The sequence below is a fragment of the Micropterus dolomieu genome, linkage group LG16, assembly GCF_021292245.1.
Source record: "Micropterus dolomieu isolate WLL.071019.BEF.003 ecotype Adirondacks linkage group LG16, ASM2129224v1, whole genome shotgun sequence".
In the NCBI taxonomy this organism is placed as follows: domain Eukaryota; kingdom Metazoa; phylum Chordata; class Actinopteri; order Centrarchiformes; family Centrarchidae; genus Micropterus; species Micropterus dolomieu.
The window spans coordinates 4,201,757-4,221,376 of NC_060165.1; positions in this window are offsets into that span (position 1 = coordinate 4,201,757).

Here is a 19,620-nt window from a genome sequence, read left to right on the forward strand (position 1 = left end):
ATGTGAGGTGTCATCCTCTGTCGTGCTGCATCTCAGACAGATGTCTAAGTAGAAGCAGGGCACCCGGAGCTGATGTCTCTGTTTATACCCACTCACTTACACAAGAAACAGACACAACCTCTGCAGAGATACTGTCCATTTGCTTGTGTGTGTGTGTCTACTTTACATTTCAACTGATCATTCTAAAGTATAAATCATAAAGAATTACATTTTAGTACATGTGGTCTTTCACAGTGTTAGTCCTGGTTTAGACTGATGGATATTAAACACAACCCAGGTCAGAAGGCATGGAAATGACACTAAAGTTTGTAAGGCAATGTATTTTTATATTTTTAAGTGATTATTTACTGCTATTTGTTTTTCTTTCTGTGTCAAGCAATGGATGGGAGTAAGTACCCCAACACTGACATAACAATACTCAGATAAATGCAATAACAAAAGAAATCAAAGGATCTCTTGACTAACATTGAATATTTATATTATTTATATTATTTATATTATTTATATTTATTTATATTGACAAAATAAATAAATGAAACACTATCAAAGTCATAGATCGATCTGATGTCTGATAAAACATCTTTCCAGATGTCCAGAGATCTTTCTTGCTCCAACATTCTCATATAAGATAGCCAACACTGCATTTGTGGCTATATACAGTAAGCATAAACGCTGTGGTGGTGAATGCAGGAAAGAGCAGCAGGATCAACCAAAGAGGGGGCGGCATCCAGGGCCAACATCAAAAGACCCAGAAGACGTGAAGTCAACTTCCTTTCCAAGTATCTGCATGGAGAAACACACTGCAGACCCACAGGCTTGATATGGTGGAGCATTTCAAGAAGATATCAATAGAAGGAGACATGCTTGTCATCCATCAACATATGCAGCGCTCCTTTGCACTCAGACGTGAAGAAATTCTGCTCCTCCCACTGCTAACGAAAAGGCCTGCACTTTTTGACAAGACATACATATTGTTACACACATTGTTATGATCTGGCTGAACTCGCCAGATCCTCTGTTCACCTTAGCGGTAACTTGCACACTAAGGCCAACTCTACTTCAAGGCAAGTGTAGTGTCTTTATACCCTTTGTCTCAGGTTGTCTCTGCACGTGCAAGCTCAGTCTGCCTGCCTGTTTCAACGTTGCACCTTTCTGTTTATTGTTCAAGGAATTTTCTGTGTGAAATCAAACCCCTGCTACTGTGTCTGCTCTTGGATCTTTTGTGCTCAGCTTAACACACATTGTCAAACGCACTGCTTGATCTGGATAAAGAGCTTAGAATTGAGTATTGTCTTTTTGTGTGAAAATGTATGAAAAATACTTTCCCCCCTCTTACATGGCTTACAGTAGTGAAAATTAATCAGACCAGTTCATCCATATAACCTGTGATTTTGTTTTCCATGCAGTTCAACAGGGAAATTCCACAGGATCGGCAATAATAGTCTACCATTTTCGGTCTTTGGTGTGCTTGACAAATACATACCACAGCCGCTAAAGCTATGCAAAAAGAGGAAGACTGTATATATTTATTAGGGCTGGGCAAGTTAATGCATTATTATCGTGTTAACGCATTAATTAATTAACGCCGACAATTATTTTATCTCATGTTAAGGCAGTTTTTATTATTATTATTTTGAAAGTCCATTGCTCACTGGCTCTGAATACACATACAGTCAAACCATGGGTCATATGTTGATCATCCTGCAAATCCCCCACCCAAACAAGCAGTGGAGGGAGGCTTCAGCAGACCATGCAGGATACAGCGTGTGGGAAAAGTAGATAGTAGTATTAAGTAGTTATTATTAGTAAGTATTAATTAGTAGTAATAGTATTGTGGAAGATGTCGATCATAGGAACGTTCTTAAAATCGCAGCATAGTTGCTTGGCCCCGCGGGGTCGCTCTGCGCTCCTCAGGTGAACAGACAGGGAGACAGGGCTCAGTGAGTAAATAGCAGGTGCTCTATGGATAGTAACCATGGCAACGGCTTCTGTTTGCTATACAGCTGTAGCCTATTTAACGTTAAAGTTAAAATTATAGGCTACATAATTTGACCTGATAGGCTTTCATCTAGTTTTGCGGCTTTGCCACAAATTCCCTCCTGTTGATGTCCTATTTACTAAAGATAGTGATAGATGCTGGAAACTCAAACAGCGTGCATCCGTCTCTCTTCCAATGATTTGTGCTCCGCGTCCCGTACAAAATGTTCAAGACAATTCAATTTCGTAGGCGGGCAGGCGTGTGCGTGAGGCGAGGACAGTTTCATGAGAATGCACCCGCTTGTTGCTACGCCTTGTGCTCGACCACTTCCCCTCACTCTAACAGGGACACTTGCTACTGAACATAGACTGTTTCTGCTGCTCCCTGACAAAAGAAAAATGTTTCTGCTGATACCTGTTCATAAAAAAAACAACAAGAAAACAAATTCATAAATGTTAACCTGTAGCTTAGAAGGGGCCTGTTATGATGTTATGATCATGGCTCTGGACAAGCTAGATAAAAGGTAATGTCCTGGCAGTGGCAAATAGCTTTGGTTTTATATTTGATTCAATTACATTAATGTTTACGTTGAGATTTGCAAGAAATATTTTATTGCTACTGTGTAAAGAGAATACTGCTGGTAAAATGTAACATATTTGTTTAAAGTGTTTGCAAACCACATGTTATTGCACTTGTGTATATGGCAGTAAATTTAAATTAAAAGTGCGCAATACATTATTCAATTTTGCACATAACTATGATTTTCTGCAATTAAAATTTTGAAGCGTGCCCAGCATTAATACAAACATAAAAACATATAATTTTTTGTGTGGTATTATTATAATATAATTATTAATTATACAAATTATTATTCAGTCATAAAAAAGTTTGCATGTTTGCAAATCTATCTGTCCATGTAAAGAGTTTTTGGTGTTTAATCATTCCTCCTGACCATAAAGGGCTCTAAAGAGATCTCTTCCTAATCAACAGGGGTTCAATACGTTCATCCTGGCAGTCACTTTGTCATCAGTTTTTGGTCCAGACCATACCATACGTGTGACAAGAAGGACATGGAACTTTGTACTAAATGCTCAAATTTGGAAATATCTACTTAACTCTGACTGCTAAAGCCTCAAATTAACCTCAGCTTAACTTCAGAAGTCGATGTCACACAGAGGCTGCGTCCGAAAAGTCAAAAAATCTCCTTTCCTAACCACCTTCCTTTGACCTTATGACGTTTTCCATCGAGGTCAAGGAAAGGTGGTTAGGAAAGTCGATTTTTTGATGTGAAGGAGAATTCATAAGGACTAAGGAAAAGAGGACCGCGGGCTCAGAAAATCCGACTGCTCTTTTCTAGGCGACGTAATTATGCAATGGCGGATGTTACTGATGTGACCTGCCGTGATGAATCTACAATGTTCTTAAGATGGACAACAAAAAGCACCCCTTGTTGTTTTAATGCAGGCCATCTAAAGGTGGACAATACGGAGGACTGTTACTTCATAACCAAGATAGCAAAAAGGCAGATAGGGTACCAGTCACCATATAATGGAAAGGGTTGTCACATTGAGAATGCTTGCTCACACTCACCCTCCTGCCCACCCATTTTCATCATGAATCCCAATTATTGTCTGTAAACACAGTGTTTCCCACAGAATGACAGCGTAACTGTGGCGAGAGGGGGGGGCGACCGATCAGAAGGGGGTGCTGAGAGAATAGCCTAGTAGGCCTATATGCGCTGCCTGCAGGTCTGTGATAAAACACGATTTTACCCATAGCCTTGTAAAAAAAAAACAATAGTCAAAAATCAATATGTGGATCAGCGTTGATCACATTATCAACACTGACTGCCACATATTTCAGAGAAGTTGTCAAGAGGGTTTGTTATTGTCTGAAAGCTATCTTTTGGCTTCATAGACCCATTTGAGTCCCTACTGAATTGTTTCAATAGTGACCCATTTCAATTTAAGTGAGAAACTATGAGAGCAAAAGACTTTAGTTTTATGTCAACTTATGTGACAATTAACTTTATTTACCTGATCATTTACATAAACAATAAATACTGGAGTTACTTCAATAATTTTTCATGATTAAATAGTTTGAGTTAATTCATATAAACATGTAGTAAGTGATCGTAATCCAGTACTGTTTTTTTTAAATTCAGCAAATATTACCTCATGGTTTGCTAGCTTTCCATTTAGTGTCTTCTCTGAAAATAAAAATCTTTTTCCTTGCCACACAACAGTGTTCCAGCCAATCAGCAACATTTAGTGCTAGTACAGGAGTGATTGGGGGAGGGGGCCATTGGGAGGGAGAGTTCTATACATCAGCACATTTGAACATGCTGGACTGAAGAAAGAGAGATGGCCAAGAAACAGTCAAAGTGCAAAAAGGTCTGAAGAGTATAAACAGAAAGGGTGCGTTGAATGGAGGGTGTATTTGTTTGGAAGTTGAGTTCAAATATCAACAATCCTTCTACAAACCTTCTCCCCTTTATTGTTTAAGGTAATTGGTTTTCTCAAACAGTTTTAGGCTACGTTCAGACTGCAGGCCTTAATGCTCAATTCCGATTTTTTCCCCAGATCCGATTTTTTTTGTTTGACAGTTCACATTATAGTTTAAATGTGGTCCATATCAGACTCCAGTGTGAACTGTCCGCGGCCTGAAAGTGACCCACATTAGTGTTGTGACGTTCAAAGAACGTTTCGTTCACAAGACCTAATCGTGTATATGACTCGGGAGGAACGAGTTGTCTCAGTGAGTGATTCATTCATTTTCACGCATGCGTGAAGGCTCTTGGACTCTTACGTTCACTCATCACACGGCAGCTGCATGGGCTCCGTCAGCACAGGAAACAGAATTGATTAGTTCACGACTCTCAACTGTGGATCTGTTTGAGTCGTTCATTTGTCACGTGACATCTCCTACTGTGGAGCAGGAATGAACTACTCGTTCACCGCTCACATGGGTCCTCCTCATAGACTGTATATAAAAAGGTCCTCCTCAGTCTATCGTTCACTCGGCAGGCTGAGTGACTGCCAGTGCCTGAGAATGAGAGGCAGGTCGGCTGTAAGGTAACAGTCACTGGACTGACATTATATAGCTATTTTGTTATGTGACATTTAATAAAGCATAACATTATTGCAGCGCAGTGATGTTGTGCTAAGCTATAGTTTTAACATGGCCACACCGTAACTTTAGTCCTGCTAGTGTTTACAGCCAAAAGCTGATGAGAGTTGTTCTGGGTCCGCTCCACTTCAGAGCCCTGGCAGGGTTCTACCAGGAGCCGAATTGCCTCCGAGGTCGTCTGCTCTCCAAAACAAACAGACCCGGTCATTAAAACACAGCCACGTAGCAACGTTAGCGTTAGCCCTGTAAACAGCTAACAGCTGATCCAGGTCCGCCAGAGAATGCAACTTAACTTTCCCTTTTTATTTACCAACAGAGCCGTGCTGTTGTTTCACAGCTCGTGACTGGTGAACAATCTGGCCGTGTGTGAGAGTGATGTGCTCATGTTTGTTTCTCTCTGTCTGCAGAATCCGGACCTGATGTGGCCCATTCTGTGTCCAGATCTGCCAAACTGCTGCGTTTATATGTGTTTATTTCTTTGTTGGTCTGTGCTGGATTTCTTTAAGAACTTGGTGGCTTGATCCAGATTATTATTAAATTGGTTGAATTTTAATAAGAGTGTGTTTATTCATATAGTGTATCAAGCTTATTACTTCAATATATTTACTGCAAATCTGATATTAATATTTAACTCACGGATAGGGATGTTAGGCTACTGTATGAATGAGCGCTTCAGAGATAATGATAGTAATTATATACATAAGCCTTTATATGGCTGGTCTGGTTGTATACTCAGGAAAGATTGTGAAAATGGAAGGATTTAGCCGGAGTAGTGGTGATTATATATTGACAACATATTTCTGTGGTTTTACATGATTTGAATTTGGTTGTGGGCCAAGGGGGTGTACTTTGTCAAATAAAGCAAGCCAGGCAGCCTTCCGTGTTTGAGAACGGCGGTGTTTTTTAATCGCCGACTAGAGAGGGCTGCAGCGCCACATAACCAGCCTAGTTCAAATGAACGAAATGACTCAAAAAAAGATTAGTTCATTTTAATCAACGAGATTTGAATGAACGAGTCTGTCAAAAGACTCGAACTTGCCATCACTAACCCGCATGCGCAGAAGAATAACACAACGTCACACGCAGCACGCTGTTACTACAGAAGTAATCAAGGAGCAACATAGCTAGGGTTAGCTCGCGGGAGACTCCCGTTTTTCATTGTCCTCCCATGGGTCACATTTTTCCCAAATTATGGGAAAGTGTTAAGTGTTCACAACTTTCTGTTCTTTACGGTTTCTGGCGCTGTACAACGCAACTGCCCCAAACTCACTCCCTCCATCTCTCTCTCCCCACTGTGTCCCCTCGGACAAGTAGCATGCACGTAACTCAGAAGAGAGCTCCGGTCCGGTGAATTTTAGGTATAAGAAAGGGAATTTGTGAACAGATGATAGCGAGGTAGAAGGAAGAGAGCCACATGTTTAATAATGGCTTTTGTGGAGATTTTTCGTTCAGCGCGGCTCCGTCTGCAGCAGAACAGCCGCTCTACAGTGACGTCAAGGTTGCATCAAATGCGAAAAGATCAGATTCCATGTGACTTGGCCTGTTCACACCCTCATAAAAAGATCAGATCTGAGTCACATATGGGCAAAAAAATTCCTATTTGGGTCACATTGGCCTGCAGTCTGAACGTAGCCTTAGTTGAATTAACTCATAAGGTTTTACAGTTTAATAATGTACAAGCACTACTATTTTTTATCAGTTAACACACACACTGACACATGTATTAGGTGAGAAAGAGCACCCAGGTTTTCCACCTCGGTTTATCCGTGTGTTTTATTCTGGTGTAGCATATCCGCCGCTGCTGTTTAATCATTTATTATTCCCTATTGTACTTGATCCGAGACCTGCAATTATGTTTTTCAGTAGTGAATTTTAAAACCAAACCCACTTTCATCTAAATTTCATCTTACATAATCCTTTTAATATCCTCTGCTGCTTTGAGAGTGTGCCCTGTTACCATAGTGATCTCTGAGGGGATGGATGCTGTTTGAAGGGCAACTGTGGGGCAAAGGACCAGCAAACGGCCTGAATTAAGAACACAGCTGACTGTATCCCTGTGGAGATTGACCCCATAGCTCTCCTTCTGTCGTCCACATCCTCTCTCTCTTTCACTCAAACACACCCACTGAGTCGTCCAAAACGACACCTTCATGGTCCTAAGATAGAGACACTAGGGTGATGGAGAAAAAAAACCCCATGCATTTATGAGCAGGTTTTCACCAAAGACAAATACCCTACTTCTGTGAAGAAAAAAGAGGGCAGGCAGGATAAGGACGAGGTAAGCCCCAAATTATAAATGGATTCTTAAAACTAGATTTTGACAAATGGTACACAAGACAAGGTCTGCATAAACCAATATTTCTGTGCGATTACTTTAATCTTGACTTGTGGTTCCTGGCTATCTTTTGGCAGAATACCAGGGTCAGAGATGATGTTCATATCCAAGAACGGATTCATATCACAAAATAACACTTTATTCGTAATACAGAAGTGCGTTCTGCTATTCACCTTTAAACTCACACACTTGCATACAGGCCCTCAGCGTTTGGAGAATGACGAACAGAGGTTAGGCTAACCTTCATGCTGCGCTCATTCCATTCAGCTGGACCCGATTCTTCAATACCATTCAATTACATACATGGTCGACCATGCCTTACATATATTTCGAGAGGAGACCTGGCACAAATAAACCATTAACTAAAAACATAAATGTTCATAACAAAATGCGTCACAAAGTGAGGTACTTTATCTTTAACCACTTAAACACAATCCCGCTTTGACAACGTCTTCACTGCATATCTGTGATCACAAATACATATCAACAGAACTTGAATTCTTTAAACAGGGCCGAGTATTACAACAGGAGGAAGTATGGTACAGTTGTGTTGGGAGAGACCGGAGAAGACTCACCATCAAAAACAATCTGCCAGGTTTTATTTTTCTCACACTGACCAGGTGTGTGGGCTCCTCTCAATAAGCACAATGTTTACTCAACAGTCATAAACACCACCTGCTAAGCTGGCACTCATCATGATTCTTGCCCTGATCAGACAGTGTTTCCAGCAACTGACGAGAGTTAAACTTTGTTCAACTCATTAGCGATATCATTTGTAAAAATATATATATTTATTTATTTTTAAAGATGATCTCATTTCCCGTTTCTCTTCATTTATCAGTTTCAGGACAAATAATGCTACTGCTGTAGACATTGTTGTTGTTAATATTATAAATGACAGCAGAACTAACACAAATGATGACTATATGTCTGTCACACACACATACACATAATACAGTACATATACATAAAGCAACTGTGTATTTATTATTATTTTGTATTTGTATTTCTAGTGGTGTCAATGAAATGTAACTTGAAATGAACTGTGAGTGTTTACAATAGCTCTGTTTACTTGTGTACGGTGGCGGGGAAGTGCAAAAAAGATCAAACTTATTTTGCAAAATAAACTGTTTTTAGTTTTTAGCGTTTTTAGAAATAACTAAATTACAAAATGTAATGGCATTTGACATCTCACAAAACTCACAAAAAATGACACTTCTGGAGTTATACCGAAGAAGCTGTTTTCTGTCACGGAAAGTAAATTCACTCAATTCTTTTTTGAATGACAAGCTGTGTTTATTTTTTCATGTGTCATTGTCATGATCATATGACAGGTTAGTTAGTACTTCACCACATCCTGAAGTTTGCCACGTCACAATTTTTCAGTATAGAAGAGAGAATATACATTTAAAAACACTTATTTCTTTCGTCCCTCTACAAGAGTTTATGTAATCACATTGTGCATCTGGTATTGATACAACATGTAAGCTGTTTATTACAACAAAAAATAATGTTATCTATTAAAATTACCTTTATGATGTGTTTCAATCATCACAGCTCTCCCCTACTACAAATTAGGATATTTTTCAAAGTAAGTATTTTTTGTTGCCATATACAGTGTTCAAAATATGTACTAACTGGGCTGCTACATCTACATGCAGGTACATGTGGAATGAAGCGGCCACAGTGAAATATGTTTCCATGGATATAAAAAGACTGTCGTGTGTACTGTAAATGTGAAGGCCTGCCAGCAAACATTATGCCAGATGGCTTCCTTCTGAAGCATAGCTTACCCATATGTCAATCCACAGTAATGACTCCCATCAGGTTAGCAGAAGGGAGAAAGGTTACGTGCTCAGCCATAGGCTTCAACTGCTACAAATCTCCCTCCAGAAGAATTCAGATCTAAGAGGTACTGCTGCGATTGATTATGACCTGGATTCAATTATTTCATCCTTAGAATTATGCCCTGAAGCTGCAGGTTGCGAGTCGAGGTGAATGATATTTCTCCCTTTTGAATGACAAATTAGAGAAATGGCACTGTCCTTTAATCTGATGGATCATCTCAGGTCAAATGTTTGAGTGTCTCATTCGTCATTTCTAGCAGCAGACAAGGACGGTAATTTGTTCTGTGTCTTATGTCGATCTCTACCGGTCCTCTGCCAGATCTGCGAGCAGCCGTTTTGGCTTCAAAGTGTCCGATTTACACTCTGAGTGAGTGTTTGCATGGGAGGATGACTGAAAGGACTTCCATTCAGAAGCCCCACAGAGATAAGATGAAAAGACTGTATTTTCTATGGCTGAAGTTCTCCTGAAAGTTTCAAGGATGAATCTTTGTGCTGTCAGAGAAACTTTCAGCAACTTCAACGAAAGGTTAACAACTCAAACTCGATAAGTCACAGTCTCCATGGATGCAAGATAAATATTCTTTTTATTGAAGGCATACAGTAGCTTCACTTTGACTACAGCATATTTTTCTCTTTTCATCCTAGTAGATTGTCAGCTTGAATAGAAAAGAATTGAGAAACCTTGTATTTGTTGTTTTGTGATGAAACTATTTTAATTCTGCGGGGAATAAGTGAATAAAAAAGAATCAAAGTATGTGATTTTTGATCTCTAAAAGTCAAAAGAAACTGTTCATGCTGTCTTAGATGTTTCACCATTTATATAGGCTTCGTCAGTTTTTCAGAATCTGTAGAATTGATCATTTCATCAGGTCAGATCAGATGTTATCGTAAATTGATATATAAGATTGATTTTAGATTCAACTTAAAAACATGCAACTTAATTTGCAACTGAACTGTCCGTTCATTACCACACAGGTGTTTCTATTTTATTCTTCCTTAACCTCCAGAGGCAGTGCTTGATACTGAATTTAATATTAACAAAGACACATGTGACCTGGAATGGGAAAGGATATATATATATCCCAATATATAAGCCCATCTCAGAATAAAAGATGTCCCTTGTATCTTCTTGCAGGTAATCTGCTAATGCATGTTGAATTGAAGAAAGAAGATAGCCTTACTTTTCGCTGGAAGCCCTGCAACCGCATTTTTGAAGCTATGGTTTCATCCTCCAAGGGCTGTGATTGGACAGTCATGGCTACACACCTAACTCCCAGCTGTTATACAAATTTTTCTTCGGTACTCTCAACACAAGTTACGGATAGACCGATGCAGGTGTCTTGCCAGTTCTGAAGCTAGGCTGATGGGATAAGTGTTCTCCATAATTGTTAGAAGTTAAAATAGGTTGCTTATCTGAGAGGAGCCTGTTTTCAGGTCTCGTTTGAAGTTTATTGTCGCTGTGTTTGTGCTGGCTTTGTTGAAGCACCAACGGCAGGCACTCCGGCTAGTGGGTTCTTTATGTGAGTCCCGCCGCAGGCTGTTTTTTCTATGCCACCCTCTCAGCCATATATTGAGGAGCTCCATAAATGCTGGCCAGAACCCAAATTTCTTTCTCATCGCAGAATTGACGGCAGGGCCTTGGCGTTCATACAGAATGCCAGCAGTTACGGCCTGGGCCAGATGCCAGCCGTGGAGCAATCTATTGCCTCCCGCATTGTGTCACATGATGAGGTGTTGAGACCTGATGCTCGCTGTCCTAGGCCACTCGGATGGCACAGGGGGTGGCACTTTGGCTTAAACCATGATTTTTCAAAAAGAAGGACGCTGCGGCCACCTGGACTACACCATGCATCTTACCCAGAGTCAGTGTCGCTGCTCCCCATGTGCTCCTGGTAAGGTGGGATTCCTCTATGTTGCAATTAGTCCTCCAGTTTTGACAGAGTGCTTTGCCACTCGAAATCTTAGTAAGAAAATTCTGTAGGGACATCTTTCATGATGACGTGGGCTTATATACCCTAGATCCTTTGCACTACGCCATCCCACGTCACGTGTCTGCGTTGATATTAAATGCTCCATATTTGTATAGCGCCTTTCTGGCCTTTTTGACCACTCAAAGTGCTTTTACACTAAATCTGCATTCACCATTAATACACATTCATTCACTGAGAAACAGAAACTAACGTTAACACACATTCATACACTGGCGGAACAGCCACCAGAGGCAACCGCCGCCCTTCCGATTAATGGGCAACCTGCTCTAACTCCTGAGCCACAGGCTTGTCAAGTGTCTTGACAACAAGACAAGAATATATTTAAATACGGCTACTATTTAGAAAAAAAACTTATTGATGAAATAGTTGACAGAGAGGTCTGGGGGTCCTCCCCCAGAAGATTTTGAGCATTAAACACTTAATTTCCTGCATTCTGGAGACATTTTCTGCACCAGGGAAGCACAAAATTCAGGTGGCAGGTGACAATTAAGAATATGAAAATATAATAGGATATAATGCAGTAATCGGGCGGCACGGTGGTACGGTGGTTAGCACTGTCACCTCTTGCCCCGGCCTTTCTGTGTGGAGTTTGCACGTCTGCGTGGGTTCTCTCCGGGTGCTCCGGCTTCCTCCCACCATCCAAAGACATGCAGTTTAGGTTAATTGGCGACCCTAAATTGTCGTTAGGTGTGAGCGTGAATGGTTGTTCGTCTATGTGTGGCCCTGCGATGGACTGGCGACCTGTCCAGGGTGTACCCCGCCTTGCGCCCGATGTCTGCTGGGATTGGCTCCAGCCCCCCCGTAACCCTGTATGCAGGATAAGCGGTTGACGATGGATGGATAGATAATGTAGTAATCAGTGGCTTATTTATTTTTTAGCTTATTTTACTTTTTTTGGACAACGCAGGAGGTTTTTCTATATTTACATTGCATTACAGACTTATTGTGCAAATGAACCTTTTTCATAGCATTTTTATTTGTTAATTAACATTTCTTGGTGCAAGCTATTTTTCAGAACTCGCTCGCCAGGGGATCTCCAGCTCTCCAACGAGATATCCCTCGCAGGCCGCACTCACCTCCCGTGCACACACATCCTTTCATCCCATCATCCCTTCCTTGACCCTTCCTTCTGCCGTTTACAGCAATATGGCTTCTGCTCCTCTCTCTCCAAGCAGCCAACGCAGCAATTCAAGAGCCGCTCACAACTCAATGGGCCTCAATATGCGAGTCGGCGATCCTTAGCTTTCTCCTTCATTTCCAACTGGTCTGTCCTTACCCCAACCCCCCATCCCCATCCCCATCCCTACCCCTTCCCTTCCCCAACACCCAAATGTTTTTTTGCTCTTTGTCTCAAAAACTTACTCCTTCCATAGCAGTTTCTCTGGCCACGGCAGCACCAGCAACCCAGCCAGTTCTATCAATCCTTAACCTTCACCTGTCTCTCTCGCTTTACGCCTGCACATTCTCTACAAAATTCAGGCATTTCGCTCTCGAATCGGATTTTCATCCCATACCTGTCCCACCGTTTTCAGCCACACATTCACCTAACACCCCACAAGCAACCTTTCTCTACAGTTACGCACCAAGCAGTCTCTCAGCCTATTTAACTGGCTGGAAAAAGTATTAATATAAATAAAATCAATCTATTAATTAATCTTGTTCTCTACCATCAGACCCACTTAGCAGGTATTACTTCTTTATCCAGCTAGTCACCGGTCTCCAATGTCATCCACCTTTCATTGTCGTCACATGTTAGTCAAGACTCGCGGAAACAGGAACCCGCTTTACAGCCAGATGCTTACCATTCACTTCAGACCTTCTCAGCCTCTGCATCCTTCCATACGTTAAGGATACATGTCCCCAGCAATTAACTTAACTCGAGATCCATGATCCTTTTCTTGAAGCGACAGTATTTACCAGATGTCATCTGCCTATAATCCTTGCAACCATCCCTGTCTATCTGACATCACCATCCGTACCTCCGATCAGGGGCGCGTTCATCTGCACTTATGCAGATGTAGTGTAAAAGCGCTTTGAGTGGTCGAAAAGACTAGAAAAGCACTATATAAATACGGAGCATTTACATTTACAGAAGCCCTCAGGCCACCAGTGAATCCTGACACTCCGGGCGACTAATCTGCTAGTGCCTCCATCTCTCTCATATTCACACTTGGAAGAAGTAAACGGATCAGCTAGGAGTCCCCTTCCACATCAACTCAGCTCCTACGAGCCACGAATCAAATGAATCGGCTCCAGGTACGCCAAAAGGCATCCCTACAACACCTACTTTTCTTACAGAAACAGGAAACAGTCACTCGATTCTGGTTCCATAAACATGGAACATATTCAAGCCATCTTGCCGCATCAGCACAGCTTCACAGCGGCCAGACTTGGCATCTCTGACCAAACCATTCAGGTCGTAAGCCACTGGTCATCCCAGGCATACCGCTTATTCGCAACAATCTTAGAGAAGAACAAAGAAGTTACAGCTACCACGTACATTTCACCAATCAGGCAGCTGGTGGTACCCAGCAATTTAACCCGGGTACATACTGGAGCGCTCTCAACTCTTTTTATTCTACGGTCGCATCTATTCAGCTCGTACATCCCACTCTGCGGGTCATTGGAGCCCCTCACCCAGCCTCAGCATGCATAGTCAGCGCTCCACTACCCCACTCACGCCCCCTTTTTCCTCACGAAACACTCCAGCCTTCACCGTTTCTCACCCGCCACGCCCCCATCTCACATCATCCCTAGGCCCGCTGTTAATGTCCCCACTCTAAAGGGAATTGAGAAACAGGGCAGGCCAGTCGATGGTCTGCATTAATTCAAACACCGGGGCCACACTCTTGTCTCTTATTCAATTTCAGACACCGGGCCGCAGCATCATATCTTCATCCCAAACCAGTCTTACCATTTCAACCAAGTCATTCTACAAGCTCCGCAGCCAAGAAACCTCTCTGACGTGTCACAAGAAGCCATCCTCTACAGCATCTGCCCAAGCTTCTCTCAGTTTAATTCAATTCAATCAGCTTTATTGGAATTAACGTATAACAGCAATATTGCCAAAGCTACAAAGCTCTCAACATACCTAACTGCCCAAATTTCTTCAAAGCATCACGTCACCTTTCATCGGTCATTCTCCTCTCAGGACCTCACGTCCAACCGCAAATTCAGCACAAACGCTCTTTCATTCCAAGTCCGTTCCTCCACTATAACCCAAGATCGAGGAACTCAAACCCGATCTTAATCTGACTCTTTTGGGGGCTTGAAATAAACTCATGTGAAAACACTTCCGAGACGGAACCCCGACATCCTTCTTCCACCATCACCCTTCCCCTCTGCATACATTAATCCATCCTCCATAATCCATGCATTCCATATTTGCATGTACCTCTAAATCACACATTGTTGTGGCGTGGTCCTTGCTAGTGAAATGCTTTCAAAAAGTGGTGGCTACATGTCCCCAGTGTCCTCTGTGTAAATGACCCTCCCTCCCTGCTCCCTCCTTGCTCCCTCCCTACAGGCTGAGCTACTCCATGCTTCACCTCCACTCTCCTCCTGCTCTCTCTCTCGGACCTGTCACTTTGTCACTCGTTAACACACGCCTCCTCCTCTGCCTGGCAGTGGCCATGGATCTCCTTTACTCCTTCATGTGCCTGTGCCTGCACTACGTCGGGTACGGCAGCTGATGTTGCAGCCATCGCAGCAAACATATCGGTTGTTTTCGTGCATTTGGCGGCAGCTGTCTGAAGATTTTTTGGGGGGGGCCATAACGCAAGAAACAGAGAGCAGAGGAGGTGGGGGCTAGTAAGAGATGTGATTGGGCCAGCCCAGTGTCAGTATAGAAAATTACCCAATGGGCCGCTGTCCTTGCTTTATGGGCCGATCGTTGGCCAGTTTTTTAAAAACAGTTATATAAATGAATAATTTACGTTACACCGGCCGCTAAGGTGCGTCGGCCCACAAGCACCTAATGACTGTTGTAGGAGTTTTGGGACTTGGGACTTCATCACCAACACTTGACATTTCCTTGCGATTTGGCTTCACTCCACCTCTGTATAAATGTATCATGTTTCAAAAACTTTGGCTTGGTTAATATATTCAGAACTCTCAAGCTGTTCTCATAAATACATGCAGGGCAGATCTGAAACAGCCTCCACTAAGAAGCCTGCACTCCAGCCAAAAGGCATGTTTCTGGAGTCTGATTTTTAAAAAACAACATAAAAACCTAAATCTCCTTCATTCATTTTTCATTTGCTCTCAAAACCTGGGGCGATTTTTGCAGCATTTAGAGTAAACACACTTCAGCGGTCGGCAGATACTTGTGTGTTTTTTGTGTTTTTTATCCTTCCGATCAGAGTCATCATTGCATGCTGAGAGGTTGGTTTCCCTGCGTTTGAGATGCCACCATTTTAGTACTGCAATTCACCTCTGTGCCTGTTGCCAAGCAACTCCTGACACTTTGGGGATATGGAGTGAATGCAGGAGCTGCCGTGGTATTTCCACGTTGTTTTGCGCCGTGAACCTTAAGTTTTCATGTCGTCCGCACAGACTAAAACATGCTCAGCCTACGGAAATGCATAACTCTCATTTTAGTGTATTTTCCAGGAAACCAGAAAAGATGTGTTAAAAAAATGAGCTGCTTGGGCTGTGGAGAAGATGCATCACTCTATATCACTACTCTCCAATCACATGTGCACTGAGTCTTCTCTACTAAACAAATGTAGTTGATTGCGTTACGTAACTTCTGGATTCAGTGCCTTACACACTTTTATTCATATAATACCAGAAATTAGTAGAAATGTATGGGACTGTAGTCAACGAAAGAAAATCTTGGTTGACTGAAATTCTACCCCACAGATAAAACGACAGAATTAACAGATTTTTTATACTTTAATCTTAAGAATGCACACACCAGACAAATATGGAGGCAGACTGTCGTCATTAAGGGTCACTATTTTAGCATTAGTTTTTGTTCTTTGTGGTTCTGTATGTCTCTACCTGCACTATGGGAGTGGTACGTGGTACTTCTCCAATCTGGAGTCACTTGTTGGCCTGGCAGTAGCCAGGTAGCTTTACTCTGTAAAACACAGCTGCCTATGAGCTGCGTGCGTAGCTGCTGTATTTGCCGTCTCTGGCAGCTTGATGGATGTAGCGGGGCTTGCTGCCGTTTTAAATACTTCAACTACGTCTGCTTGAGAATTCTGCTGGAAAGGATGGACATGCTCCCCGAGCAGTTTGCCTGAGGTGGAGGGGGATTTGTGTTTGTACTATATTTAGCTTCGCAATAGACAAACACAGTTCCCTTTCTGTCTTTTTCTTGCTTTCCTTCTAATTTTTTTCTGTCTCTGAACTCAGCTGTCAGTTTAGACAAAATAATAAACAAAATACTCATTATCCTTGTTTAGAGTTAGATGAGAAGATCGATAACAATGTGATATCTATAAAAAAAGAAAGTGAAAGTGAAAAAGACCATTTCCCAAAATGTTGAACTGCTGTATTCTTTAAGTCTCAAGCGTCAAGTTTCTCCACAGCATTTAAAAGGACCTGATGGTTAAATCAACCTGGGCTTTCAGATGATGTACTGCCATAGTGGTAAATGACAACAAAAGATCTTCCCCAAGAAAGTGTTAAGTCCTTTAATGTTTTTAAGATTCTTTTGCTGCCTTTTAGGTACCACCAGGTCTTTGAGGAGAGGAAGTAGAGAATTCACCATCCACGTTCTGCATTCAGACTTCTTCCGCTGCCTCTACTTTTTTTTCTCTTGCCACCACTTGATCCCAGTGCAGCACAGGGATGGTGTGATAGGCACTGTTGACTGTAGTGTAACAATGATCCAAAATATTCTCCTCCTTGGTCAGGCATTTACAGTTTTTCATCAATTTAGTACATTTCTCAGATCAGAGTTGAAATTCTTAAAACTACTTGTTCAACCTCCACATCATCTCATCTCTTGTGCACATCATAAAAGCATGGATGTATTTAAAAGCATTTGTTTCTCATTGTTTTGAACACATTGCAAATTCTTTGACCCATTGATGCAAAAAATTATGTACAATTGCTGTTTTCTGTGTCATGCTGATTACGATGTATTATACCGGTTCTCTGTTGAATAGGCGTACTCCCTATAACATTTAAGTTCATTGCATAAGTCACTGCATCCAGAATGGTTGAACATGTTGTCAGAGTCAAAATTTATTGTCATTCTTTGCATACAAGTATACAGCTGAACGAAATATATCTTCGTAGGTGCATAAATAAAACAAGAGTAAACAACAAATCACAACAGAAGTAACACAGCCCTCAGACCATTCTCCCGATACACACAATACCATACACAGTAAACAGTAACAATACACTGTGAGCAGTGAATAGTGCAAATCGCTATGTATAGAAAATGTTTGACAAATTACTGTATGACTCTCTGTATCTCTCTCTCTCTATAGATGGATATCTATCCATCTATAGAGAGACAGACAGAGAGGAAGAGTCAACAGTAATCTGTCACACATATTTACTATAGATGTCTATTAGACTTTTTTTGGTAAATGTCTTCTGATTTGATGTAGATGTTCGTTGTGATGTGGATGAGAATCTGTGACCCCACAGACAGGAACATCAGCCTAATGCGTGTTTCCCATGTTTACATTTCTAATTTGTAATTTTTTACAGTTATGCTATGCAGTGCTGTAGTCAGCCTTGCCTTTTTCTTTTCTGCATCACAATGACATGCTCTGTCAACAAATAGCAGTTTTTGTCAGTCGCTTTGGTGCATTTCTCAAATCATCCTTAACCTTTGTGTAACAGTAAGTGCATTTCTCAAAACAGGTAGTACAAACAGCACAACAGTGTTTTACCTGCAAAAGCCCATAACTTGCTCAAAATCCTTAGTCTATCTCTTAAAAGCCAATATTTATGTCAGTGAATTATGTCAGTGTGTCACTGTTGTTTGCCATGTTGTCAATATAACAGTGTACTCTAAGTGTTTTCTGACGTAAACTATGGCGTTTTGATGACAATACAGTTTTTGACAATTGCTAAAAAGTATTTTTCAGTACCTTAATTTCACACCCAAAATACACCAAAACTACCAAAACACTGCATACTTGTTTCAGTTATCAAATAATTTTACAGAAACACCAGCAGTAGTTCTCTCCAACAGCAACACTGTCACTCATAAAAAAAAAATTACCTAAAAAAATCTTTATAGTAATAAATAATTTTGTGTTCTTTATTTTTCTGCAGTGTGTGTGTGTGTGTATATATATGTATATATTAGTGGTGGGCATAGATAAATTTTTTAAATCTAGATTAATCTCACTGTAATCTTGGAATTAATCTAGATTAAAATGGCTCATTTGAATTCTGCCGAAGGCATTCAGAATATGTGTGCTACCCAAATAATGACTTTGAGAATGGGTTTATCAAGCCAGGTGGCGCATTATACCAGGGGCTCATCTCCTGTTTCCAAAATGCATCACAAACTGCTTGAGAAAACCATTGGGAAGCTTCTTAAAAATAAATTTTCCTTGAAGCAAACCCGGCGGCCTCATAGCTGCATCCATGTTAGCACGTCACGTTTGATGTGGTAATTTCACAGATAGGCATACACACAGGTTCGAAGACTCGTTCTCGCCCCCTACAGTGCAATTCGGCTAGGTATACATCTGCGCTAAAATATCAAGGTGAAAGTCATCATAGCTTGCGTCGTAGGCCTACAACTGCAGCCTGTTTTCCTGGTCTACTGTGAAGATCCTGTTATTTGGCTGTGAGCATCCTGGTGGTCCAGCCTGCAACCTATGGACTCTGGCCCCCTCCCGCTGTATCTAAATAAGGTAGAATGGCTGCGTTTCGGGACGAGACCTAACCCTAACCCTAACCCCATCCCAGACATCGACACAGCAAGCACTGTGTTCATGTCTGGGATTCTCAATGGTGTCATCTCTAAGCGCAAGCCCAAATATTATCTGCTGGAATCCGATTCTTTCGGTCAGTACCATGGGCTCATGGCCATAGGTGGGGGTTGGGGGCCATAGGACAAAGGGATCAATGGTAAATCAAAAGCTTTCGTTCTACTACATCAGTCTGCCTGTGTTACTGCTGAAACCACACTAGTTTCGACTTGCGCTCCATCTTCAAAAGATGATCCAAAGATACACAAACTCCTCCACTTGGGAGACTGACTCACACCCCACCTAGAGTAAGCAATCCATTCTTTTCTGGAATAGCCTCAGACAGGGTTATTGTCATGTTTTCATTTTGTTGGAGCTGTTGTTGCAAAGTTGATGACTTCTACACTTGAGCAGCCCTCCCAACCCCTCTCTGGTAAGCTGAAAA